At 36.6% G+C, this 27,867-nt stretch overlaps 1 pseudogene across 1 annotated transcript in view; it reads right to left on the bottom strand.

Annotated features, from left to right (window-relative positions):
* Window positions 1-7,257: 7,257 nt before the first annotated feature.
* LOC307061210 (nuclear pore complex protein Nup50-like) overlaps window positions 7,258-27,867 on the bottom strand; it is a 51,965-nt pseudogene continuing 31,355 nt past the window's right edge. Inside the window, exons 2-3 of the transcript in view lie at window positions 7,992-8,162; window positions 7,258-7,900 (exon numbers count right to left, since the gene is read on the bottom strand). The product of the transcript in view is annotated as a nuclear pore complex protein Nup50-like (transcript). The remainder of the gene's footprint in view (window positions 7,901-7,991; window positions 8,163-27,867) is intronic.

Genomic DNA, 27,867 nt, shown 5'->3' with positions numbered 1-27,867 from the left:
GAGATTTAATAACAATGTTGTCCCCTGCGAAACCTCATTCTGTCCCTTGAAGAAAATAATAATCCTTTTTATTCCTAACAAAGTAAGAAAGCATTCGGCAAGTTTTGAGGCATTAAGTTTCAGCAGAATTGACATTAATTTTCAAAATAAACCACCTTTGTATTAGAGAATAATAATTCATTCCTCATTATATCCATAATGTTTTCATTTAGCCTTAAGTATGCGTAAATGCAATCTCCAATATCTGCTTATTTTACCTAAATTATGTGTTTCTGGTAACAAATCTTGCTTGTTCAAAAATGAAAATAAATTAGCATTAATTTTCATATCCTTGAACCCTGATATCTATCTATAAAGTCACTATTTATTAATCTATTTTAAATGGTCCCTGCTCATTTGAAGGGATATAAACGTGTTTCTTCTGCAATGTGAACAACTCAAAAAAAAATAGAGCAATGGAAATGAAGCCAAGGTGAACTGCAGAATGCGCTAGATTTTTTTTTAATTTTACTTTTTCACAAAGAAAACTGCATGGGGATGTCTGGAGGCCAGGGTTGTCTTTATTAAGGAAATTGAACTTTAAGGAAAAACAGATTTGACCTCAAGCTACACATGCATAGATGGAACTTGGCAAACTTTCCCGTGGTCTAATGATTCTGGGAGTAAACAGGGTGCATGCATCCCCACCAAATAGCATCGTGCAGTCAGAATAGAATAGGACTCCTTCCTCTACAAGCCTCAAGCTGAGTAAAACAACACATTTTCAGATTATAGACTTAATCAAAACACTTAACCACAGATGGCAGGCACATCTATGACCACTAACACAATTGCTAATATTTTGTTCTAAGAGCCTACACTGGGTTCTGTTTCTCTAAAGCACACTTATTTTAATCATTAGAATCATTAGAACTAAATTTGATCGTTCGAATTTCAAGGCCACAACTCAGATTAGAGTTTACAAAAGCAGTTCTCTAATTGTTCAAGCACAATAACCACTGGTGTCTCGTGTTGGAAGTGACTTTACAGCTAAATTGAGAGTCTTAATATTAGCAGTGTTTTCTAAAATCAACTCATATACCATACAGTCTTTGCTTTTGAATTTTTCAATGCTTATAGGATATACACTATACTAAAGGCCAAATTTACTTCTATTAATAAACTGTGTCTATGGGGTTGCTTAAGCTAAATGTCTATGGCAGCATTTATTAAATTTATGTTTATTAAATGCCTGGCATTGTACTAAGCGCTCTCTATATGATCACACACACATACCTAGAAGAGGAGTGCTATTGTTACATATGAATGAAAGCAAACTGAACCTTCCCATGGTAACACAGTTAATAATTGCAGATTTGAGATTGAAAACCAAGCAGTCTAGCTCCAAAGCCCATGATCTTAACTGAAATAAAAATTATAAATATTTATTGATGAATATCTAAGGAAACCATAGCTTTAAAGGATCCATCCCTATGTGTTCTGATTACCTTTCACTACTGAGCCAAAATAGAAGGTAGAAATGAGAAGCTATTTTCCTCTGTAAGCTCCCATTTGAAAGCAATAAAGGAAATGTTTTTCGGATGCCTTCTGCTCTATTATTGCACATTATCAACTGGATCACATTTCCTATTACTTTGCAAATTATTTGGCATTTATTTGTTATATTTAGCTGCAATTGGTCATTAGTCTACTTTGCTGGGTAAGTTGAATTCTCTAAGTAGGGTTTTAAAAAGTACTAAAGAATGTATTTTTGCTACAAAAAGTACAGGGAAGAAATTTAAAACCATTATTATTCCCACTATCCAAAGCTAACCACTCAACACATTTTGGTATAAATCATTCCAGGCATTTTTTTTCCCCTCTGCTTATATGGACAGATAATTTGTTCAGTGTTTTCTTCTATCTGCTGTAGGTATTTTTCTTCATTTATCCTGAGAAGTTAGCCAAATCTTGTCTTTCGGTAGCTTCTATATTGCAGAAAAACCACAAGACGTGATGGGACTTTTGTTGAGAAGCTAAGAGATATGCAAGGTTCCCCAAATTAAGAACTGAGCCGTGGAAGGCCATAGGAAACTATGCTGGACCAAGGCCAGCAAGAATGCACTCAGGACCCCCACCAACAAGCTCAGAACGATTACCTCAGTGGTAACCAACACAGAATGAGGCTTTTCCTCGAATGGGACATGTAGCATAAGACAATAAGAACTTTTTTATGCCCCCTGAAGAGACAGCAGGGAGAAAATTAAAAATGTGATGTCTCTTGTACTCTGTATCAAAATAAATTTATAAATATGTGTAATTTCAAGCTGAGTATAAATTGGTATGTGAGTCTGTCAAAGTCCCATGCATTTACTTGCCTGAATTAATGTGATAAAGACTTTTGTTTGTGACTGAAGTCCTCCTTCAGTTTTTTTTAAGCGTTTTTTTTCTTTTAATTAATTTATTTTATTTTATTTATTTTTGGCTTTGTTGGGTCTTTGTTGCTGCACGTGGGCTTTCTCTGGTTGTGACGAGCAGGAGCTACTCTTCATTGTGGTGCTCGGGCTTCTCATTGCAGTGGCTTCTCTTGTTGCAGAGCACGGGCTCTAGGCATGCAGGCTTCAGTAGTTGTGGCTGGCGGGCTCTAAAGTGTAGGCTCAGTAGTTGTGGAGCACGGGCTTAGTTGCTCCGTGGCATGTGGGATCTTCCCCGACCAGGGCTCAAACCCGTGTCCCCTGCATTGGCAGGCAGATTCTTAACCACTGCGCCAGCAGGGAAGCCCCTCCTTCAGTTTTTGTATTTTTTCATTAAGATATAATTTACATACCATGAAATTCACCAATTTAAGGTATGCAACTCAGTGGTTTTTCCTACATTCAAGAGGTTGTGCAGCCAATACGACTATCTAATTTCAGAATATTTACAATCACTGAGAAAAAAAAAACCAACAAGCAAACAAACAAAAACTTGTAGTTGTTTGCAGTCACTTCCATTCCCCTCCTAATCCCCAATCTCTGGCAACCACTAATCTACTTTCTGTCTGATTTTCCTTTTCTAGACTTGTCATATAAATAGAACCATATAACTGTGGCCTTTTTTGTCAGAAAAAGGAAAGCACAAAGCATGTTTTCAAGTTTCATCCATGTTGCAACACTTATCAGAACTTTATTCCTTTTTCCAGTAGAATAATATTGCATTGTATGGACATACTGCTAATATTTATCTATGCATCGGTTGGTAGACATTTGGTTTGTTTCTACTTTTTGGCCATTATGAAGACTGCTGCCGTTAATATTTGTATACAAGTTTTTGTGTAAAGTGTTTGTGTGTTTTTATTTCTCTCGTGTACATACCAAGGAGTGCAATTACTGTGTAATATTGTAACTCTATATTTAACTTTTTGAGGAACTGCCCAAGTTTTCCACAGTAGTTGCAACTTTTTGCATTCCCACAAGCAATGTATGATGGTTCCAATTTCTCCACAACCTTGCCAGCACTTTTTATCATCCACCTTTTCTATTATAACTACCTGAGGGGTTGGAAGTTGTATATCATTGTGGTTTTGATTTGCTGATGATATTGATCATCTTTTCATGTGCTTATTGGCCATTTGTACATCTTCTTTAAAGAAAAGTTTTCAGATACTTTACTCATTTTTAAATTGAGATATTTGTATTTTTATTGTTGAGTTGTAAGAGCTCTTTACATATTCTGGATACTAGATGCTTATCAAATAAGTGATTTGCAGATATTTCTCTTACTCTCTAGGCTGTCTTTTCACTTCCTTGATGCTACCCTTTAAAACGCAAAATTCTGAATTTTAATGTTGTCCACTTTATCTACTTTTTCTTTAGTGTTGTGTGCTTTTTGTGTTATAAATAAGAAATCATTACCTAATCCAAGGTTGTGAAAACTTACACGTATGATTTTTTCTATGAGTTTTATAGTTTTAGTGCTTACATTATGTCCTTAATCAATTTTGTGTGAATTATATTATATGGTAAAAATAGAGGTAAAAATTCATTTTTTTTTTTGCTTATTGATATCCAGTTCTCTCAACATCATTTGTTGAAAAGAGCACTCTTCTTCATTGAATTGTCTTGGCAACCTTGTCAAAAATAAATTGACTATAAGTGTTGATATCTGGATTCTCAATTCTATGCTATTAGTCTATATGCATATCTTTGAGTACTACAGAATCTTGATTTATGTATCTTTACAGTAAGTTTTGAAATCAGGAAGTATGAGCTCTCCAATTTTTTCTTCTTTTTCAGGATTTTTTGGTTATTTTGGGACACTTGCAATTCCACATAAATTTTAAGATCATCTTTTCCATTTCTGTAAAAAAGGAAGTTGGAATTTTAATAGATATTGTGATGAATGTGTAGATTAATTTGGGGATTATTGCTATTTTAACAATATTGTCTTCTAATCCATGAACACAGGATGTCTTTCCACTTATTTAGGTTTTCTTTCATTTCTTTCAACAATGTTTTGTAGTTTTCAGTCTATAAATCTTGTACATTTTTTGTTAAATTTATTCTTAAGTATTTTTAATGTTAATGTAAATGGAGTTGTTTTCTCAATTTCATTTTAGAATTATTAATTCTAGTATATAGAAATACAACCAATTTTTATATTGATCTTGTATCCCGCAACCAAACTACACTTGTTTTTTAGCTTTAATAGCTTTTTATGGACTTTAAAGGATTTTTTACATGAAAGACCATATAATCTGAAAATAAAAGAGATCTTACATCTTCCTTTCTAATCTGGATGCGTTATTTTTCGTGCTTAATTGTCTTGGCCAGATCCAGTAGTACAATGTTGAACAGAAGTGAAAATTGCTGGCATGTTTGTCTTATTCCTGATTTTAGGAGGAAAGTTTTCAGTGTTTCACTACTATGTACTATATTAGCCATGAGTTTTTCATGTATGTCATTTATCAAGTTGAGGAAGTTCCCCTCTCTTCTTTATTTATTGAATGTTTTTTTTCATTAAAAGGTGTTGGATTTTTTCAGATTCTTTTCTGCCTCTCTTAAGATGATCAGGTGGTTCGTTTGGTGTATGCATGTATGTGTTTTTCCTTTATTCTACTAATATGATGTATTACATTGATTGATTTTCATTTGTTGAACCAAACTTGCATTCTTGGGATAAATCCCCCTTGGTCTTGGTGTTTAATCATTTTCATATACTGCTTGTTTTGATTTGCCAGTATTTTGTTGAGGATTTGGGGGTTCATATTCATATGGTGTATTAGCCTATAGTTTCCTTTTCTTGTGATATCCTGGTCTGGTTTTCCTATCAGGAAAACACTGGCCTAAAATAGATAGGAATGTTTCCCTTCTCCCCTATTTTTTGGAAGTTTCATTAATTTTCTCTATATCTTCTTTTTTCTATTTAATTGACTTTTTCACTCAAATCCGTATTATTTCTTTCTTTTGGTTAGTTTGCCTTTCCCAGTTTCTTAAGAAGGAAGAAGGAAGATTAGGTAATGGATTTGAGATTTTTTTTTTTATTGTAAGCATGTACATCTATAAATTTCCCTTTTGCTATTGCTAAATCCCATAAGTTTTGATATCTTTTCTTTTCATTTTTATTCATCTCAAATAATTTTCTAGTATCTCTGATGTCTTCCTTCATTTATTAGTTATATAGAATGCATTGTTTAATTTCTACATGTTTATGAATTTCCAAAATATCCTTCTGTTATTGATTTCTAATTTTAGTCCATTGTGGTTGGAGAACATACACTGTAAGATTTATATCCTATTAAGTTTTTGAGGCTTTTTTATGGCCTTGATATGATCTATACTGCAGAATGCTCCGTATGCACTAGAGAAGAATGTATAATCAACTGTTCTTCAGTAGAGTGTTCTATAGATGTCTGTTAGGTCTAGTTGGTTTATAGTATCAATCAAGTCTTCTATTTCCTTGCTGATCATCTTTCTAGTTGTTCCATATATTTTTAATGAGCTATAATAATAATCTATTATTGTTGATATATCTATGTTTCCCTTTAATTCTGTCAGATTTTCTTTCTTCTATTTGGGGACTCAATTCTTTGTTTGTTTATTTTACTAATTCTGCCAATCTCTTCTGCCTTTTAACTGGGGAGTTTAATAAGTTTACTTTAACTAAATTACAGATAAGATTTATGCCTGTCATTTTGCTCTTTATTTTCTATATATCTTATGTTCTTTTGTTCCTCCTTTCCTCCATTTTTGTCTTCTTTTGTGTTAAATGGCTATTTTCTTGTTTACCATTTTAATTCTCTTGTTGCTCTTTTACTATATAATTTTTAGTTTTTGTTTTTGTTTTTTCTTTTAGTGGTTGCATTGGGAATTATCAACATCATCATCTTAATTTATAACAACCTATTCAGTTTAATATTAACTTAATTTTAGTAGTATACAAAAACTTTCTTCTAATATATCTCTGTTCCCTACCTCCTTTAAGCTGCCTGTTCAAATCTGCTGTTGAATGCCTCTAATGATTTTAATTTTTTATTTCAGTATTGGACTTTTCAATTCCAATGAGAAAGTGAAAGGAAGAAAAAAATAAAGGGGATGGCTCCTCATCCTACCCTCCTCATAACAGCCTGGCTAGACCAGTCAAGGCAACCACTATGGAACACCACTTTGCTCTGTTTTGCTGGAAACAGAGACAAGAAGGTCCACAGGGCCCCCTGCAGTGCAGCATTCCTTTCAGGGGCTCTAGCAGCTGTGCTGTTGGTGAAGGGCGTGTTTCTCAGATTGTTAGCACAGTGGACTTCACATAGGCAGCCTGAGTCAGTGACCACGAATACACTATTTACTGACACCTGTGAGACAACCTTGAGGACTCCCAGGTACACCTGGAGACACTATAAAGTAACACAGAGGTGCAGCATATTTTGAATATTAAATATTAATGTGACATCATATATTCTCACAGACTCCCTCCACCTTTTAAGTAAATTTCATTTTTTAGAGCAGTTATAGGTGGGATCAAAACATTCAGCAGTGGGCTTCCCTGGTGGCGCAGTGGTTGAGAGTCCGCCTGCCAATGCAGGGGAAGCGGGTTCGTGCCGCAGTCTGCGAAAATCCCACATGCCACCGAGCAGCTGGGCCTGTGAGCCATGGCCGCTAAGCCTGCATGTACGGAGCCTGTGCTCCGCAGCGGGAGAGGCCAAGGCAGTGAGAGGCCCGCGTACCGCAAAAAACATTCAGCAGTATATTTCCTAAATTGGTGTCTGCCTGCACTAAACGCTGTGCTTCTGACTTGCTATAGGTTTTAATGCAGGGTACGTATACCCTTCTCTTTAAATTCATTTTCTTATAAAATAGTTTATAGTTTTTGGAGTAAAAAGCATCTCCTTTTTCTTGAGTAATTACTATTTTGGGTGGTTCATCATCCCTTCCTTTATCTCTACCTTTGCATTCATTTCTGCCATTTCTGCTTGGTTCACCAATGTTTTAGTGAAAAATGGTGAAGAAACTGGTTTACTTTGTGTGATATTTTTGCCAAAAAAGCTGGTTTGCCAAGGGAAAATAAAAATCCAGTCAGGGGGCCAAAGCTTAACAAGCCTAAAACAGAGGTAGCAATTTTCTTGCAAAAGCATCTGTTGCTCCTAGCAATGGGTACATTTTCTTTTCAGACACAGACTTCACTTTCTTTTCAGATGTAGCTTTAGTTTTGCTGTCATGAAACAAAAATGATGATTCTTGTTGTAATTTGTTTGAACCAAATAGGGAAAGAGACTGTGTTTCAACCAACATTTTGTTAGTTCCATTTTGATAATTATTACTGCCACTGTCCTCATGTTTAATGTTTGCTAAATATTTCTTACAGTCTTTAAAGATAGGTGCCAGATCAGAGTGGGTTTGTGTCACATGCTTCACTATCCAATCATGAAGAAAAAGTTTAACACAGCTGACTGCTTGTTACTAACATTCCATTGGTATGCTTTATCCCAATAAAGACAGGAAAAAGGCCATTAGTTTGGGGATTTGAACTCTTTTTCTCACCTTTTGAAGTAATAGAATCAAAGGCTGCCTTGGTCCACGTCCCAGTCTTTGGACTATTGAGGGAAGGGGCAGTATTTACTGCTTTTTCCATTTGACAGTCCTTGTGAAGGTTGAACTCCAGTGCCTTTACCAAATCCAGAAAACTGTCCTCCTCCAGAAAGTACAACCAAACTGTTGAAACATTTAAAAGCCCCTTCACCATCAGATTGAAATTTAACCTTCCTACACTTTGCTTTTTTTAATGACTCTATTCCTCAAGACTTCCTCACTGACCACAGAGAATGCTCCCACATCTTCTGCTTTGTCATCTTGATCCCAATTTCTGTTTATTCCTTCTCTGTGATTCTTTTGGCAAGTCCAAGGTCACAATAGAGTAGCTCGAGTCTGAGGTAGATGCTGGTCTCATGGAAGAGCACTTGGTTGCTCCCAGTGAATTTCTAGGGCTCATGTTATTCCGAAAACTTCATGGTTATTAAGCCCAGAGTCTCAAACACTGCTTTTCCCAGGGGCCTCATCACTATGTTCCAGAGTGAGGAGGAGACCATCTCCCACTTCACTAAAGGCCACTGTAGTAACAGTGTCAAGCTCTGGGCTGCCATCTTGTAACTACAAGGGCATTTTATATTTTTTAGTTACTAAATCTGGCAACCCTATACTGAGGAGTGAGATATTTCAGGGAAAGGATGAAAGACATAGTCAAGACTTAGCAGATAGACATTACTAGAAGGAGCTAAGAGGAGGGTCTTGTTTGTAGGGAGATATAACCAAGATCCCTGCACACTGGTGGTACACAGGGTTTGGTTCCCCTTGAAACCCCTAGATAAGGGAAAATCACCTGGAAAAAAAGGTATTTTTGTATACTGAACTACATATCCTGAAAGCAACTATTTTGAAACAGTGCTCCTGGAAGTGGCAATATTAAGTGTTTTCCCCTGAACAGAAATAAACACTCTTGGGAAAGTTTAAGTTACATTTCAAAAAATATGAGTTTGTGACTGTAAATTTTAACCTGTGACAGTTGCCTCTTTGAGACGTGTTGCCAGTGCCAAGATATATTATCAGGGTTGCATATAGCAAGAGAATGGGAGCAGGGGCACCCCTCACACAGCAAAGGATAGTGCCTTTACTTTGCTTCTGTGACAGTGACCACTGTAGTTGCTTCTGTGACAGTGACCACTGTAGTTCCCTGGCTACTAACCCACTTCTTCCCCAGAAGAGCCAGGGATAGCAAGACTTGTGTTCATAATTTCTTTATTTTAAAAAAAGAATTATCTTATCAAAATAATATCCCTATTTTTAACGAGAAAAAGTAAATAGTCCTAAAATCTTATTTAAAAGAAAAAATAGCAATACCTTGCCTTACAGTTCCTCATCCAGACCCCTACTCCCTAAAATTTAACTGAGACCTTTTCTTTGCCATTTGCTCCTATTCTGATTACAAGTTTATACCTTTTCTGTTCTTCTACACTAATTCAAGTGGGGTTTGTGGAAGATTTTCAGATAAATATGTGTGTCTTCAATACGAAGTCTGGAAGTCTGATTTTCTTTATACTTCTTCACGGTGGCTAGCATAGTGATCTATCCAAAAGGACAAATCAGTAAACAAAACTGAATGTTACTGAGAACATAGAAGAAAACAGCTGTTCTGAAAAACAGAAACTGGCAAATTCCCACTGGTAAATCTGTTTTTAGTGATGACCAAATACCTGTGGTCTGGATCTGCTGCACATCAGTGTTCTTGTAGTTCTTCAACCATGTGTAAACAGTCTCCAAAATTATTTGGAGATCCATAAGAGCATCAGAGCACATGCATGAAATCGGTGGCCACTGCCAATTTTTCAATGTCATGTCTCTCTCTTTTACTAGGCAATAGAGTCACAAAGTCTTTCCTCTGTGTGCTCATGGAGAGAGCGATTTCTGATGTCTTTTCCTCTTCTTATGAAAACTTCTTTTGAGGACACAATTCCTGTGGAATTAGGGCCACATTTAACCTCATTTAAATGACCTCATTTAATCGTAAATACCTCCATATAAAGCCCTATCTCAAAATACGGTCAAATTGGGGGTTAAGGACTTCAACATATAAATGGGGATGGGCACAATTCAGTTCATAACAAACAAAAATCATCTAAATAAATATTCAGTGGTTACATGTTATGTACATTAAAAAGTATATTTAATGCTCAGGGGGAAAGTTGAAAGCAGGAGTTAAACAAAGACACAAATTTTCAGTTTTCCCTCAATTTCACTTGAAAATAAAAGCATGACTTTAAATATGTCATTGCAAGGCCGGAGAACCAGCTCTATAAATCAGGATATTACATTTCAGTTAGTAAATACCTCTTCTAAAAGGAAGTATCCTTAACAGTTGCTATCTAGTTTATAGAAATTTACTAAAAATAGGTCAGACAATTATTTGAACCTGGAGACTATATAATCTCAGCACCCTCTCCCCACAGATTAATTGCAACTCTGAATGTACAAAACTTGAATAAAATGTTAACAGTAAGCATACTTCCCTTAGGAATTTATTATATTACTGGAAATTATGCAAATAGCTTTCCCCAAATTTTTTTCAGAAAATATTTATTGACAAACCTCGTGGCATTATCTCAACTATTTACATGGCTGTTAATTTCTCTTAAAGTCTGCATCAATTTATTATTGTATTTCCTATTTGTGCGGGTTGTCATACTGATGAAAAGAATAAAAATAGCTATTGCACTTATTTGTTTTTTGTTGTTGTTGTTGTTTTTGCCTGCAGCATGTGGGATCTTAGTTCCCTTACCAGGGATCAAACCTGCACCCTCTGCAGTGGGAGTGTGGAGTCTTAACCACTATACCACCAGGGAAGTCCTTTTCTGCATTTATCTGTAACTGTGCAAGTTTTGTTGCATGGAAAGGACCAGATTTATCATTAAGTTTCAGGATACTTTTAAGCAGAATTCAGTCTACAAATAATATGGGGGAAAAGTGTTTCTTTTGAAATTATGACAAAAAGCCTGTAAAATAATTATATCATTATATTACATAAGTATGAAACATGTGACCATATGGAATCATTCATAATCAGAGGAAGTGGGTCCAGAGGATGGCTGAGGGATTTGAAGGGTGTACGGCAGGAACAGGGTCCAGTGGCGCCTGCTGCTGATTTGCTAAGCAGAGAAGGGATCAGTCTCCAGTAAGAGACTCATGTTATTCAAATTGCCCAGGAGAGATCCAAGGAGAGGACTGGGGTTAGCTGTGTGAACACAGCCTGAAGGGGGCTAATGCACCACAGTTAGCCTGGGAGGGAGTCCAGGAAAATGTCTGGAACTGCCTAAGAGGCAAGAGACCATTGTTTCAGGGTGCACGAGGAGATGGGATTCAGAGCACTGCCTAAATGAGCTCCAGAGAAGGGCGCGAGCCACGGCTATCAACGTGGACACCAGAGACGGGCATGAAACGCTAAGGTTGCTGCTGCCGCCGCCACCAAGAAGCCTGTGTGCGAGCACAGGTCACTCTCCACACCTCCCTTCCGGGAGCCTGTGCAGCCTGCCACTTCCGGGATCCCAGGATCCAGGGATCCAGGGACAACGTCCCAGGGAGAACGCACAGCGCGCCTCAGGCTGGTGCAACGTCACACCGGCTTCTGCCGCCGCAGGCTGGCCCGACATTCCGTACCCCTCCCTCCGCCCAGTCGGAGTGAACCAGAGCCCCCTAATCGGCTGTTACCTTAACACCCTCCTGTCTGAGCGAAGAACAGATGCCCTCAGGTGACCTACAAGCAGAGGCGGGGCAACCCAGGCAGCTGTGCGAACAAAGAAGAGAAAGGGAAATCTCTCTTTGTAGCTCCAGGAGCAGTGGATTAAATCTCCACAACCAACTTGATGTTCCCTGCATCTGTGGAATACCTGAACAGACGATGAATCATCCCAAAATTGACGTGGTGGACTTTGGAAGCAACTGTAGACGTGAGGTTTGCTTTCTGAATCTAATTTGTTTCTGGTTTTATGTTTATCTTAGTTTAGTATTTACAGCTTATTATCATTGGTAGATTTGTTTATTGATTTGGTTGCTCTCTTCCTTTTTTTTAGTATATATATATTTTTTTTCCTTTTTCTCCTTTTGTGTGTATGTGTATGCTCCTTTGTGTGATTTTGTCAGTATAGCTTTGCTTTTACCATTTCTCCTAGGGTTCTGTCTGTCCATTTTTTGTTTGTTTGTTTGTTTTAGTATAATTTTTAGCACTTGTTACCATTGGTGGATTTGTTTTTTGGTTTGGTTGCTCTTTCTTTTTATTTTTTTATTTTTAATAATTCTTTTATTTTAATAACTTTATTTTATTTCATTTATTATTTTTTCTTTCTTTCTTTCTTTTTTCCCCCTTTTCTTCTGAGCCAGGTGGCTGACAGAGTCTTGGTACTCCAGCAGGTGTCAGCCCTGAGCCTCTTAGGTGGGAGAGCCGAGTTCAGGACATTGGTCCACCAGAGACCTCCCAGCCCCACATAATATCAAATGGCAAAAGCTCACCCAGAGATCTCCATCACACACTAAGACCCAGCTCCACTCAAGGACCAGCAAGCTACAGTGTTGGACACCCTAGGCCAAACAACTAGCAAGACAGGAACACAACCCCACCCATTAGCAGAGAGGCTGCCTAAAATCATAAGTTCACAGACACCAGAAAACACACCACTGGACGCAGTCCTGCCCACCAGAAAGACAAGATCCAGCCTCATCCACCAGAACACTGGCACCAGTCCCCTCCATCAGGAAGTCTACACAACCCACTGAACCAACCTTAGCCACTGGGGGAAGACACCAAAAACAATGGAAACTACCAACCTGCAGCCTGCAGAAAGAAGACCCCAAACACAGTAAGTTAAGCAAAATGAGAAGATAGAGAAATACACAACAGATAAAGGAACAAGGTAAAAACCCACCAGACCAAACAAATGAAGAGGAAATAGGCAGTCTACCTGAAAAAGAATTCAGAATAATCATAGTAAAGATGATCCAAAATCTTGGAAAGAGAATGGAGAAAATACAAGAAACATTGAACAAGGACCTAGAAGAACTAAAGAGCAAAAAAACAATGATGAACAACACAATAAATGAAATTTAAAATTCTCTAGAAGGAATCAATAACAGAATAAATGAGGCAGAAGAACGGATAAGTGACCTGGAAGATAAAAGAGTGGAAATAACTACTGCAGAGTGGAATAAAGAAAAAAGGATGAAAAGAACTGAGGACAGTCTCAGAGACCTCTGGGACAACATTAAATGCACGAACATTCAAATTATAGGGGTTCCAGAAGAAAAAGAGAAAAAGAAAGAGACTGAGAAAATATTTGAAGAGCTTATAGTTGAAAACTTCCTTAATATGGGAAAGGAAATAGTCAATCAAGTCCAGGAAGCACAGAGAGTCCCATATAGGATAAATCCAATGAGAAACATGCCAAGACTTATATTAATCAAACTATCAAAAATTAAATACAAAAAAATATATTAAAAGCAGCAAGGGAAAAGCAACAAATAACATACAAGGGAATCCCCATAAGTTTAACAGCTGATCTTTCAGCAGAAACTCTGCAAAGCAGAAGGGAATGGCAGGACATAGTTAAAGTGATGAAAGAGAAACACCTACAACCAAGATTACTCTACCCAGGAAGGATCTCATTCAGATTTGATGGTGAAATTAAAACTTTTACAGACAAGCAAAAGCTAAGAGAATTCAGCACCACCAAACTAGCTTTACAACAAATCCTGAAGGAACTTCTCTAAGAAGGAAACACAAGAGAAGGAAAACACTTACAATAACAAACCCAAAATAATTTTTAAAATGGTAATAGGAACACACATATTGATAACTACCTTAAATGTGAATGGATTAAATGCTCCCACCAAAAGACATAGACTGGCTGAACGGATACAAAAATAAGACACATATATATGTTGTCTACAAGAGACCCACTTCAGACCCGTGGACACATACAGACTGAAAGTGAGGGGATGGAAAAGATATTCCATGCAAATGGAAATCAAAAGAAAGCTCGAGTAGCAATTCTCATATCAGACAAAATGGACTTTAAAATAAAGCCTATTGCAAGATACAAAGAAGGACACTACATAATGATCAAGGGATCGATCCAAGAAGAAGATATAACAATTGTAAATATTTATGCACCCTACATAAGAGAACCTCAATACATAAGGCAAATGTTAACAGCCATAAAATGGGAAATCAACAGTAACACAATCATAGTAGGGGACTTTAACACCCCACTTTCACCAGTGGACAGATCATCCAAAATGAAAATAAATAAGGAAACACAAGCTTTAAATGATACATTAAACATGATGGACTTAATTGATATTTATAGGACATTCCATCCAAAAACAACAGAATACACTTTCTTCTCAAGTGCTCATGGAACATTTTCCAGGATAGAGAATACTGGGCATATACTCTGAGAAAACCATAATTCAAAAAGAGACATGTACCACAATGTTCATTGAAGCACTATTTACAATAGCCAGTTCATGGAAGCAACCTAAGTGTCCATCGACAGATGAATGGATAAAGAAGATGTGGCACATATATACAATGGACTATTACTCAGCCATAAAATGAAACAAAATTGAGTTATTTGTAGTGAGGTGGATGGACCTAGAGACTGTCATACAGAGTGAAGTAAGTCAGAAAGAGAAAAACAAATATCCTATGCTAATACATATATATGGAATCTTAAAAATATATAATAATAAAGCAAATGGTTCTGAAGAACCTAGGGGCAGGAAAGGAATAAAGACGCAGACATAGAGAATGGACTTGAGGACATGGGGAGGGGGAAGTGTAAGCTGAGACGAAATGAGAGAGTGACATGGACTTATAAATACTACCAAATGTAAAATAGCTAGCTAGTGGGAAGCAGCCACATAGCACAGTGAGATCAGCTCGGTGCTTTGTGACCACCTAGAGGGGTGGGATAGGGAGGGTGGGAGGAAGGCTCAAGAGGGAGGGGATATGGGGATATATGTATACATATAGCTGATTCATTTTGTTATACAGCAGAAACTAACACAACATTGTGAAGCAACTATACTCCAATACAGATGTTAAAAAAAAAAAAAAAAAAAAGGCCCAGGAGAGAGATCAAGTTTATTCACAGTTTCGCAAGAGTCTGAAACTCAGTGTGTGATTTTTTAACATAAGATAATGTTTTGATGAATATAGTAATTTGTGAAAGTTTGAACCATGTATTTTGAAAAATAAGAGACTAAACGGAAGCATGGTCTATGAATCATTTTTCACAAATTTTTTTTCAGTCACTGTTAGCCAGTTTTCCCTCTTTTGTCATAAATACGTCTGTCCATCATGGTAGGAAGTTCTCGTGTGAGTTCAGAAAAATTTTAAATTCAATGCCTGTGGATTCACTCATTTAAAAGTCTGTATTGAGAGTGTATTTGGTGCCTTGTGCTTGGTGCTGGGACAGAGCAGGAAGAAGCCAACCTTCATTACCTTTGCCCCCAGGTATCCCGGTCTGTGGATACTTCAGAGTTAGAGCTGATTGTCCACTGAGACACATGCAAATTGGCTGTTTATGATCAACTTCCATTCTGATTGGCCAGTGTTCTATTTTGATGGGCTACTGTCTGTGCCATAAAAGGTGCCTAAATATTCTGAATATCTCCCTGATGATAATGTTATAGCAAGTATTCAGCTTAAATTTTCAAATGGTATTATTTCAGTGATACGTGTGTGTGTGCATACACTTGTTTTCACTTTATAGTAATATAAAAATTCTGAATATCATTTGACAGGTTTCACAACTTCATAGTAGACAAAATAAGCCAATAGGAAGCCAACTGACCCTATTCTTGGATGTTGTATGCCCTACAAAGAGCACCATCTCTTCACGCTACTAAACGGTCCTGCCTAATACGAGCAGCATCATTGTATATGAAGCAGGGCCTGCAATAATGAAGGAGAGACTTAACCCAAGTCTCAGTTTTGAGAACTTGCACACATCATCACCTCTGTAAGTGAAAGCCTCCTTACCTCTAAAATAGAATCAAACAATATGACCTCATCTTTTCCAAAAGGCTGCTGTGAGAGGCAGGTGAGAAGGTAACACAAATGTGAGGTCTTATTTTTCATTTTGTTTCCACTGGCTTTTAAAATCCAATCCATGAAATTATCTTAATTTTAGGGACGATGCTTAAACCAATTCTCTTTGGTTCACTTGGATTCACTGTTTACACTGAAGAGAAAGTACCTACAGCAGAATTCTTAAGAAGTTGGCCCTGATAACTGGTTGTTCCCTCATTTTTCTCCCATTAAACTGAAGTTCTTGGACCATCTTCTATACTAAAGAAACCTAGTGTCATTGTCCCCACCTCCACGTGTTCAAGTCTCTTTCAAATACACTTTCCCCAGTATATGATATGAAGTGACTGGAGGCATATCACATTTTTATTTCATACAACAAAGCAAACATTGGATTTTTTAAACTGTCACAATGGCTGCACATGGGAGGTAAACATAAAGTGAATTTTGTTATAGCCCCTCCGTCAGAGAATTATTTTTACACTTAATAAAAAGGGGAATTTTATGACAGGTTTAAAATCTGTTGTACAGTGTGAGCTAGAAACACAAAGGCCACATAACTAACTGCAAATGTGAGACATGGCTGAGCATGGAAGAGTGAGTAGTGGGGACAAAGGGTAAGCATTGTGTGTGGGGAACAACCTCTTCTCCTGTATTTAACCTAAGTTGTAACTCTGTGGTTTTTCAAATTTACAAACACTTTGCCAATCTTATAAAGAATCCAAAGGCATACTCAGTCATGATAAAAATAGAAAATCATATCTAGCCACCTCTGTTGTAAAGTGGGCATGGTAGCCAAGAAAGGGGAATCCATGCCAGCACCTGTGGGTCAGCTGACTTCACAGAGCCTGATCACATGGATGAGTAGCTCTCGTGTCTGCTAGACAACTGAGGAAGACAAAGTATTCAGGACTAGCATTATTTTTGCTTAAAGATTCCAAGAGGGAGAGATAGACTATACTTAAAATAATGGCATTCTAAAAGTCACAGGTGGTTTCAGAAATTCATGGCAGTCCCTCTACCCAGAGCCTTTATCAAAATGTCAAGGCTGTGAGGACTTGGGAAATGTGGTTGCTGGTTGAGCAGCTGTTTCCCAGAGACAATTCTATACCAAGAAAGGAGAAGTACATGTTTGATGAGCACTAGTCATCTCTGCCACAGCTAAATCTTTGGCTTTAAAACGTTTGGGTAGACAATTTGCATACAATTTTCAAACTGAGCTGTGTATGAAACCTTGAACAATATTATTTCCTTGAGCGATTTTTATGATAAGTCTAAAATTGAGATTTCATTTTAAATGGATGAAGGGTAGAGCCCGGCTTCCAATATAATCTTTGATTACATTGTTAATCAAAGTGAGATGATTAATTTAGGGAGTGTTGTCTTACGAACGGTTTTTGAGGAGGAGCTGTCTTTGTAAGCCAGCTGAGTTTGCTTCATCTTTGGTCTCGGCTGCGTCCCAAGTTGCTGACTCTCCTTTTGTGGCCAATGAGCTCTTATGACAATCACAAATCTCACTTGTCCAAAAATTTTTCTCTATTGAAAGACTTTCCTTATGCTACCTAGTGAGCAAGATTACTACCGCCTAAGAAAACAAGACTCCCAGTAGATTAAAAGTCATTAAATGTATAGAAATTGGGGGGATTTGAGGTAGGGCAGAATCCAGATGTTTTAGAATGGTATGACGGATTTTGCATGCTTGGTTTTAGTTACTGTTACCACTAATAGCCATATCATCAAACCACTTAAGCCTAAAAACATCACACAGTAAAATCACTCAGTTTTCACTTAAATGACAAATGGAAGAGTTTATATATACACTAAAAACCCATAAGTGACAAGGAAGGAGTAAGTCAAAGAAGGACATATACTCATTTTCCTATGTGTCCTTTTTTGGCTAAATAGAATTCTAAACATGAAAATAATTTATATACGGATTAGGAAAATAAAGCTTGTAACTTACTCTCATGTTAGGTGAAATTTAGAATTTTAAAAAGGGAATGAGATGTTAGTAATCAAGGTTACAGAAGCCAGAGGATTAACATCTGAATGGGAGCAGGAGCTGGCACTTCTATGTAAAGAAACACATATAGAATATCTCTTATATTCATGAGGAGTCTATGATTATTACTGTTACAAAAGAAAAAGAAAAAGACACAACATTTTGCTTACAATGTGAATTAAGCTTGTGTGTCCTACTCTGAATGCAGAGGCATAAGCTATCGAACAGCAATAGATTTACTGAGCCAAAAAATGAGATAAAAATTTATTTTAAAATACTTAACCTCGGTTCAGGATTTCAGATACTTTGGTAAAAACAATTACGTTAATAAGAACCTTTTGCTTCTACTATCAATAAGTATTTTGTAATACATAGATATATATATAAAGGTTAACTTTAAATTTATTGTATATTTTTTAATTCAGTCTAGGAATGTATTTTGGCATCTATAAAAAAGTTTTGAATTCAAATTTAAATATTTTTACTGTCAGAAAGGTCAGTAAATTCACTGAATAAAAAAAGCCTACTATAACTTTATTAAACCTTCAGTGTTTGGTAAATTCCACATAAATCAGACTAAAAGCAGTGATCACATTTCAGCATTCTACCTTATGACAGTATAAAATACACCACAGATCAAGATCTTTAGGTAAGGGATGTTTTCTGATGAGAAAAAAAGTGGAAATTCAAAAGGATAAGCAAATTAGCTTGAAAAATATTTTTATACATAATCATAATAAAACTTTTGAATAAAAATCAAGTTTTTTTTTAGAAAATACAGTTATGAAAATAAAATTTTCTTACATATTCCCTATGGATATTTTTAAATTATTTTAAATGTAAGAATTTGTGTCTGGTTAACAGCTTAGAAGTATATATTTGTTTACAACTGTATAGTCATATTCAGCAGAAAATGGCAACTAAATACGAAGAGTCATAAAAAGAAAGCTATATTTTTTCCCTCAGCTTATTTTAGTTCTTGGATTTATTCTGGTGCATGGTCAAATGTCCTAAATCATTGCTGGGGTATGAGGTTCCCAGAGCTGCTATAACAAAATACCACAAACTGGGTGTATTAAACAGACATTTACAGCCACACAGCCTGGAGGCTAGAAGTCCAAGATGAAGGTGTAGGCAGGGTTGGTTTCTTCTGAGGGCTGTGAGGGAAGGACCTATTCCATGCCTCTCTCCTTGGCTTGTAGATGGACGTTTTTCATGTTCCTATGGCTTTTCCCCTGTATGTGAGTCCATCTCCAAATTTCTTTTTATAAGGAAAACAGTCATATTGGATTAGGGCCCATAATCACCTCATTTTAATTTGGTAAAAACCCTATCTCTAAATAAGGTCACATTCTGAGGTACTAGGGTTAGGACTTCAGCATATGAAAGGGGGAGCCCAATTCAGCCCATCACAACTGTAAGTCTCAGTAATCATGAGTGCAGGTATCAGAGGATATATGATTGATGCAGGTATATATATGTATATATACATCATCTTTCCAACTCTTGGGGAAGCAGAGGGTCTTTCCATCCAGGGGAGAGCACTGGCAGCCTTCTCAGTTTTCACTAGCACAAAGTAGTCATAACTCCTTCTTCTCTGGCTTCCCAAAGTGAATGTGTTGTTTGACAATAAGTGATATATGATGTCTGCAATCCAGAATGAGTGCTTTGTGAACATTCATTTAAGGATTCTAATGCTACTCTTGAATCAAATGAGTCATTAAAGGTCTACTTGAGAGCTCTCCATACCAAATAAATACCTTAATATTTGTTACACTAACTCCTTGTAGGGGGTTGATCACAGACTTAAAATGTAGTTTTTGCCCTTGGAGTTTATCAAGGTGAATGTTGGAAATAAACCTTTGAATTCTGATTCTACATTTACTGTAAAACTACTGTTGTCCTTTTATTTTTAAGTTTGGTAATTAGGAACAGAATTGTCTTTCTCAATAGCCAGCCTGTTCTCCCTTCTCTGATTATGAAAATATGTAACTTAAAATGCTATCTTTTTGGCCTTTGTGACTGTTATCAGAATTTATGCTGTCAGAGGAATTATGGAGCATAATTGTTTTTCTCCTCTTAGATGCATTATTATCTTTTTAAAATATTCCACATTTAATCTGTGTGTGTGTGTGTGTGTGTATGCACATTTACCTGTGCATGTGTGTGTGTGTCTCTTCTTTGGCAAGTTTTTCCTTAAAAATTTTGTAAATACATGAGGGGAAAGTGAGTCAATAACTTAAAATTTAATATCACAAGGAAAAACCAAACAGTTTCTTGTTTCTTATACTGTCTATTAATCTACACCACCACCTATGATGACACAGTTACTCTCAGTAACTAAGGAGAATTAAGCCAATTTTATCTGTCCACAAGCAAAATGGTTCTTAGAGTCTATAAATGTCAGTTATTCCTACTGCATCACGTGATTAATATGCAAACACTGAATGGTTTAAGCAGATGTCACAACTGAAATATTACAGGAATCTTCGCTCCTGCTACTGAACCATTAAATATCACCTGTTGCTTTAGTACCATAGGATTCATCAAGGACTTAAGTAAAATTAAGTCTCTAATAGTACTTTCAGTAGATTTAAAGTTGAGGTTACACTTCTCCAATGCCTGGACATTTGTGTTAATTTATATATTACTCATAGCTATAAGAGCATTCTATATCAATTCTACAAACAAATTCAGAGGCATCAAATTTAAATCATATTTCTTCTTTAATATGTCTTATAAAGTTAATTTTTTTTGCTTTGACCTGTGATATCACCAAAATGTGGTGAACAATTGAGACTAAACAACATTCTAGGCATGTACATTTATAAGTTGGGTAACAATTAAACAAATTCTTTAATTTCTCTATCAAGATCTCCCATATCAGATCATTACACGTTCACATCAGGGTTGTTTCATTATTGAGTTGTATATCCCATCTCAATAATTGATACATAACTCTTTTTTTTTTTTGTGGTATGCAGGCCTCTCACTGTTGTGGCCTCTCCCGTTGTGGGGCACAGTCTCCAGACACGCAGGCTCAGCGGCCATGGCTCACGGGCTCAGCCACTCTGCGGCATGTGGGATCCTCCTGGACCGGGGCACGAACCCGTGTCCCCTGCATCGGCAGGCGGCCTCTCAACCACTGTGCCACCAGGGAAGCCCAATACATAACTCTTAGAGATATTAAATTGCCAATTGGATAATAACCATGGGATTCTCATTTCCCCACTTCTAAGAAACTGTTTGGTATCTAGGGTATTTTTTTTATTATATAGCTGATAGGATCAATCAAAGTATTATTTTAATTCACAGATTTTCTAGATCAATTGCCGCTTTCTATCTTGTCTGTAAGAGTTTTGTGTAACAAACACTATTAATTCAGAATCCTTGCTTACCTGAAAAGTTCCTTCATTTCACGAGAAAACCTCATTATCCAACAACTCCTCTCACTAATTGGTCTTAATACCATTCTATCTTCTGGGCCTGTGTTTTGATAATTCAGCAGCATTTTTTGCTCATGATGAGGAGTATGTTTTTATTTTTCATTATAATGTGGTTGCAGACCACTGCCTGTCTTGTCCTCAGAATCACCTGTTCGCTTTCCTGGGTGCAGCCTCTGAGTATTTAATCCAAGTAGAGGGATCAGATGGGATTGTGATGCCTAGAAATGAGGCAGACAAGTGTATGCAGGGAGGAGACACCCATACTTTCAACAGAATATATTAATGAATCCTTTGTGGATTCCACAATGTTCTTTTCTAAAAATAGATGTAATATTCTAAGTTTCAATAGAAAGTCTGAAAGTCTAAATTAGAGTGTGAAACTTTCCACTCTTCAAGTTATAGAATAACGTATTTTCCCAAGCCATTCATAACAGTTTGTACCAAAATGAAATGTGTTGCTTACATCAGAGCCTTCTAGAGCAAAATATCTATGCCAAATTGTAGAGGAAAAAGTAACCAAGATCCATGAACTAAATATCTGAATTTTTAGAAGTTAATGTATCATGTTATCTGCAGTTCAGAAGTTTCAATTTGTCAAAATTGGAGGAAGGTTGTTGGGTTGCTGAATGTCAATGTCACACCTTATTCCATACACACAATAGTTTCTTTATATGCATATATTATTATATTTTCATATACTTACTATAAATAATGTCATAAATTATGTATACCATTTTATATGTATACATTTCCATAGAACAAGTACCTTTACACTTGTAATCAAAGGGATAAAATTTTCCATGTTTATTTTTAAAGTATATTTCAGTATTTGTGGGACTTAATACTAGAGATTTTGTCTAAATAGATAGCTGGATGATAATTCAATATTACTTTTCAACTACGGTTTTTTAACTAAATTGCAAAGTTCATCTTCTCTATATCTATAGTAGCTATGAAAAACCTCTCATTTCTCTTCTCTTATTCCAGGAGAAACCTGGTACTAATGTGTTAAGAAAAAGAAGTAAACAACCTTAAGATATTATAAGTGGTAGCAACCAGAGAACATTGTCAGAGCTTTAGAAATTCAACTTCATAATCCCATAACATACATTGTAGATATATTTGATGATGAGACCATCTGCAACTCTTGGTGCTAACAGGAAACGTCTTTACATGACAGATTTAGGGTATTTTTTAAAGTACTTTAATCTTATTTTATCCACCCAGAATGTCAGTTCTGCTCTCCAAAGAAACTTAACAGTTACTCTATGTAATGTTTGCATTAAAAGGTGCTAAAAAACAATCATAAGTTGGTGTTGAATAGTTTCCAGGCAGCTAAACACAGAGTGTGAGGATGTACAGAAAATATTCAGTTGTTAATTTACCTCATGAATATTATTATTAAAATACAAATCTTTTATACTTCAAGTAACAAAAATTTATAGGATTGATAACATGCTACAGTAATTTGCAGTCAAGTTTCCGTTTGTCAGCCTACATTTATAAAATTTTTAAACTTATTATCTGTTAGAAATTATACTAAGATGCCATCATGGGTCCTATAACTCAATAAGTTAGAATGGCCATCATGAGATGATATCTCAGTGTGATTTTGATTTGCAGTTCCCTAATGATTAGTGATTTTGAGTGTTTTTTGTACCTGTTGGCTACCTGGATATCTTCTTTGGAAAAATGTCTATTTAGATCTTCTGCCCTTTTTAAAATTAGATTGTTTTCTTGTTATTGTGTTTTGTGAATCCATTATATGTTTTGGATATTAACCCCTTATTAGATATATGATTTGTAACTATTATCTCCCATTTGGTAGGTTGCTTTTTCATTTTGTTAATGGTTTCCTTTGCTGTTCAGAAGCTTTTTAGTTTGACGCAGTCCTACTTATTTTTGCTTTTGTTTTGCAAAAAATCGTAGCTAAGATTTATATCCAAAAGCCTACCACCTGTTTTCTTCCAGGAGTTTTATGTTTCAGGTCTTAAATTCAAGTCTTTAATCCATTTTGAGTTGATTTTTGTGTATGGTGTAACATAGTGATACAGTTTCATTCTTTTACACATGACTGTCTAGTTTGCCCAACACCATTCATTGTACAGTTTTGACTTCTTTATCATAAATTAATTGACCATATATGTGTGGGTTTACTGCTGTCCTCTTTTTTTGGTTCCAATGATATATGTGTCTGTTTTATGCCAATACCATACTCCTTGGACTACTATAGCTTTGTTGTCTAGTTAGAAATCAGGAAGCATGATGCCTCCAACTTTGTTCTTCTTTCTCAAGATTGTTTTGGCTGTTCAGGGTCTTTTGTGGTTCCATACAAATTTTAGGATTGTTTGCTCTATTTCTGTGAAAAATGCCATTGGAATTTTGATAACAATTGTATTGAATCTGAAGATTGTTTTGGGCAGTATGGACATTTTAACAATGTTAATTCTTCCAATCCATGAGCATGGGACATCTTTCCATTCATTTGTATCATCTTTAATTTCTTTCATCAATGTCATATAGTTTTCAGTGCACAGGTCATTATTAGTGTATAGAAATGCAAAGAAAACTTAATATGTTGATTTTGTATCCTGCAACCTTACCAAATTCATGTATTAGTTCTAACAGCTTTTGGTGGATTCTTTAGGGTTTTCTATAATATAGTATCATGTTATCTGCAAATAGTGATGGTTTTACTACTTTTCTTATTTGAATGCTCTTCATTTCTTTTTCTTTCCTAATTTCTCTGAGTAGGACTTCCAGTACTATGTCAAATAAAAGTGGCAAGACTGGGTATCCTTGTCTTGTTTCTGATCTTAGAGGAAAATTATCAGCTTTTCACAATTGACTATGATGTTAGCTGTGGACTCCAATCAATTTCTTTTGCATAGAAATTAAACACTACTGATTTTACTAGATACCTACCATGTTTTTTTGAAGGGTGACTTATTATGCTGTATAGTTTATGCCCAGCCAAAAAGCTTGAGTGACAACCAAAATCTTTATTGCTTCACTCACCAAACATTGTTCTTTGGCTTCGGTTCTTATCAACTCAGAGGGTGAGTCTTTTTTCTAGCTTGTCAATTCAGACTGTACCTTTTCTAAATAACTGTATGTGATGATGGGGTAGTCCCATCTTTGGGGTCATTTTATTTTCAGTTTAAACTATCCAAAGTTTCCTTTCAGGCTAGGAAGTTCATATAATATCAATCTGAGAGGTTTGTCATTTAAAAGCCTTCTGGAGGGGACTTCCCTGGTGGCACAGTGGTTAAGGATCCTGCCCACTAGCTAACTGTTTTGCATTTCGTAGTGTATATATGTTGATGCAGCAGCATAGCACAAGGAGATCAGCTCTGTGCTTTGCGACGACCTAGAAGGGTGGGATAGGGAGGATGGGAGGGAGGGAGTCCCAAGAGGGAGGGGATGTGGGGATATACGTATGCATATGGCTGATTCACTTTGTTGTACAACAGAAGCTAACACATTATTGTGAAACAATTATACCCCAGTAAAGACCTATTTTAAAAAAAAGAATCTGCCTGTCAATGCAGGGGGACACAGGTTCAAGCCCTGGTCCAGGAAGATCCCATATGCCATGGAGCAGCTAAGCCCTTGCACCACAACTACTGAGCCCACATGCCACAACTACTGAAGCCCACATGCACAAGCACTGGAGATTATACAGACAAAAAAAGATGGGGAATCCCTAAGTTGGAGCACATTTCCCCACTTCCACAGATCATCAGTGGGGGTGGGGTTGGAGGGGAGACCAGAAGCCAATGTATTACCAGTACTTTTCCTCTAACCTCACTTCTTAACTGTCAGGTGTTAGGTGTAGAGGTAAGAGTGGGTTGTGTGAGATGGAAAACAATATCCCCATAGCCAACTCTGCAGTTTCAGAACAAAGGTAACTTTGGAGGAAACAAATGTACTGACTTAAGAAGTAATACTGTCAATCAAACATTTTTCTAAACTGTATTCTCACCAAAGTGCTGGCACATCCAGAAGCAAAAGTTGTGTCACAATTTGCCAACACAATAGTCTCAAGCAATTAAAGAAAAATCACTCAAACAAAGAAACAAAACAGAGAAAAACAAAAACTCAGATTGTAGCTGCAAATAACAAAGTCAAGGAAATTACAACTACACTATTCTGGAACAAATAATAGGTGGAGAAATAACCATTTATTCCAAGATGTGTAGATAGAAAAATATTGCAACCTGAAACTTTGTCAAAAAGACTTCAGGTATATATTACAAAAGGTACAGAGGATGTCAGAAATGAGAAGCAATTTTATGAAATTGAAATATATCACAAAGAATTAAATAACATGTGTTCTGTACTTTCAAGGAATGTTGAGAACAGTAACTCTATGAAACATGCTGAAACATGAGTTAATAAGGCATTAGGGTGGTATTTTACTTTTAAAATCAAATAGGCACAAAGAAAAACTACAGAGAAAAATAATACTAATGAAGGATTTATAATTTAATTAAAACCATTAATACACAGGAGACTCTAATGATGGTATGGAAAAGTAACACCAGAAAAATTACACAAAATGAAGAAATGGACAAAGAGATAAAAATAATTAGAGGTAGATATGAAGACAGATATTGGGGACCCAAAATATGGTGTTTTTTGAAAAATGACTAGGATAAATGGGAAAGGGAAAAAACCCTCACAGATATAATAGAGGGCTTCCACATAAATATGACAAGCTAGCCACGTGTTTCTATCCTCCCTTACATAACTCTGCACTCAAATCACATTACAGTAATGAAAAGTGGTAATGAAAGTCCATATGGACAAAAGAATTTGAAAGGGGACACCAGTGAGATAAGATTCCATCCAAGTTTGGGAAGAAGGAAAGCAGATGAATTACAACATTAGGGCCATGGAAAGCAATATCGAAGAGAGGTTCAGAATTGGGGCAAACCGTGAAGTTGGAAAGTGAGATCCTTGTTTCAGGCATCCCAAGACCACCCACAATTTCGATGATTCACTAGAAGGAATCACAGGATTCAGCATATAGTTGTACACACCACGAAGATTTATTACAGTGATACAAGAAGGATCAGTAGGAAAGACATAGGTGGAGTCTAGAGGAATCAATGTGAGGGCTTCCTACACTCCATCCTCTGTCACACAGAACACACATTCCTGCCATTGAGGAAAAAGCAGCAACATGTGTGACGTTGCTGCTCAGGGAAGCCTGTTTGAGACTAAAAGTTTAGGGTTTTTACTGGTGGCTAATCATGTAAGCACCTTTTGCCTAGCAACTACAAAAATCTACACTCCCAGCAGGAAAGCAGGTATTCACCATAAATCACAGTGTTGTATAAACAGACGAGGCACAGCAACTAACCTTACCACTTAGGGACAGAGGGAACATTTTGAAAGCCAAGGTACAAGAAGCCAGCCAAAGGCCAACCTTGCAAGCAGGTCCTTCTAAAGACAGGAGCTTCAGCCTGCAGTGCAATGTCTCCCCAGACCCATCTCAACTTTTACAAAATGACTTCCTCTTCCTCCACTCCTTTGCCAGGTAAGAGAGATTTATTCCCTGGAGAAATTGAACCAGGCTGTTTTAAACTGGGGATGCAGATTTCATGTAGCACAAAGAATGAGGCACAGGATGAAGTGCAAGGAGAGTAGGTAAAAGTCTGTGCATTGAGCTATGGAGTTCTTGGGCCACCACCACTAGAAGGTTGGAAGATTCTAGTCTAGAGAATGATTCCCCAAGAAAATTATCCTGTACTTCAGGTAAAGATTTTCCAATGAAAGAATTTTAAAGATATTTAAATGCATTTCTCTCAATTAACTGACTAAGTTACTTTAGTAGACACCTGAGCTGGTTTGCTAAGGATCTCCTGTCTACAAACTGCCTCTTCCCCCATCATTATGGTTTAGATGGAAATGCTTCTTTCAGTACAGTGTGACCTTGTCTCTTGGACCAATTTGATTTATGTTTTGTGCTCAACTCAAGTTGAATCCTTTTCTAGGATATTTTAATTCAGCCCTAGTGAGATATCTTGAGGTCATTCTCTTCCTGGTGTCTTAAAGGATGAAGTATAAAGATTGAAAGCCATTGGCAACCACATGTTCTGCCATGTGGAGAAGTGTGTTTTTCAATGGAAGAGAATAAAGTTCAACAACAGACATGAATGGTGACATTTGAGTACCTGGCGTGGAATGTGTCTCACGCCCAACTGCATCCTTGCCCTTTCCAGGGTTTGGTAGTCAACATTTTCCTGAATTCTATAAGCCAACCCATTTGCCTTTATTCATACGCCATTTGGGGTTGGCTTTCAGTCATCTGCCAATAAGTGTTATTAC

Source organism: Hyperoodon ampullatus (assembly GCF_949752795.1).
Source record: "Hyperoodon ampullatus genome assembly, chromosome: 12".
Taxonomy (NCBI): Eukaryota; Metazoa; Chordata; class Mammalia; order Artiodactyla; family Ziphiidae; genus Hyperoodon; species Hyperoodon ampullatus.
This window is presented reverse-complemented; position numbering and strand designations above follow the sequence as displayed.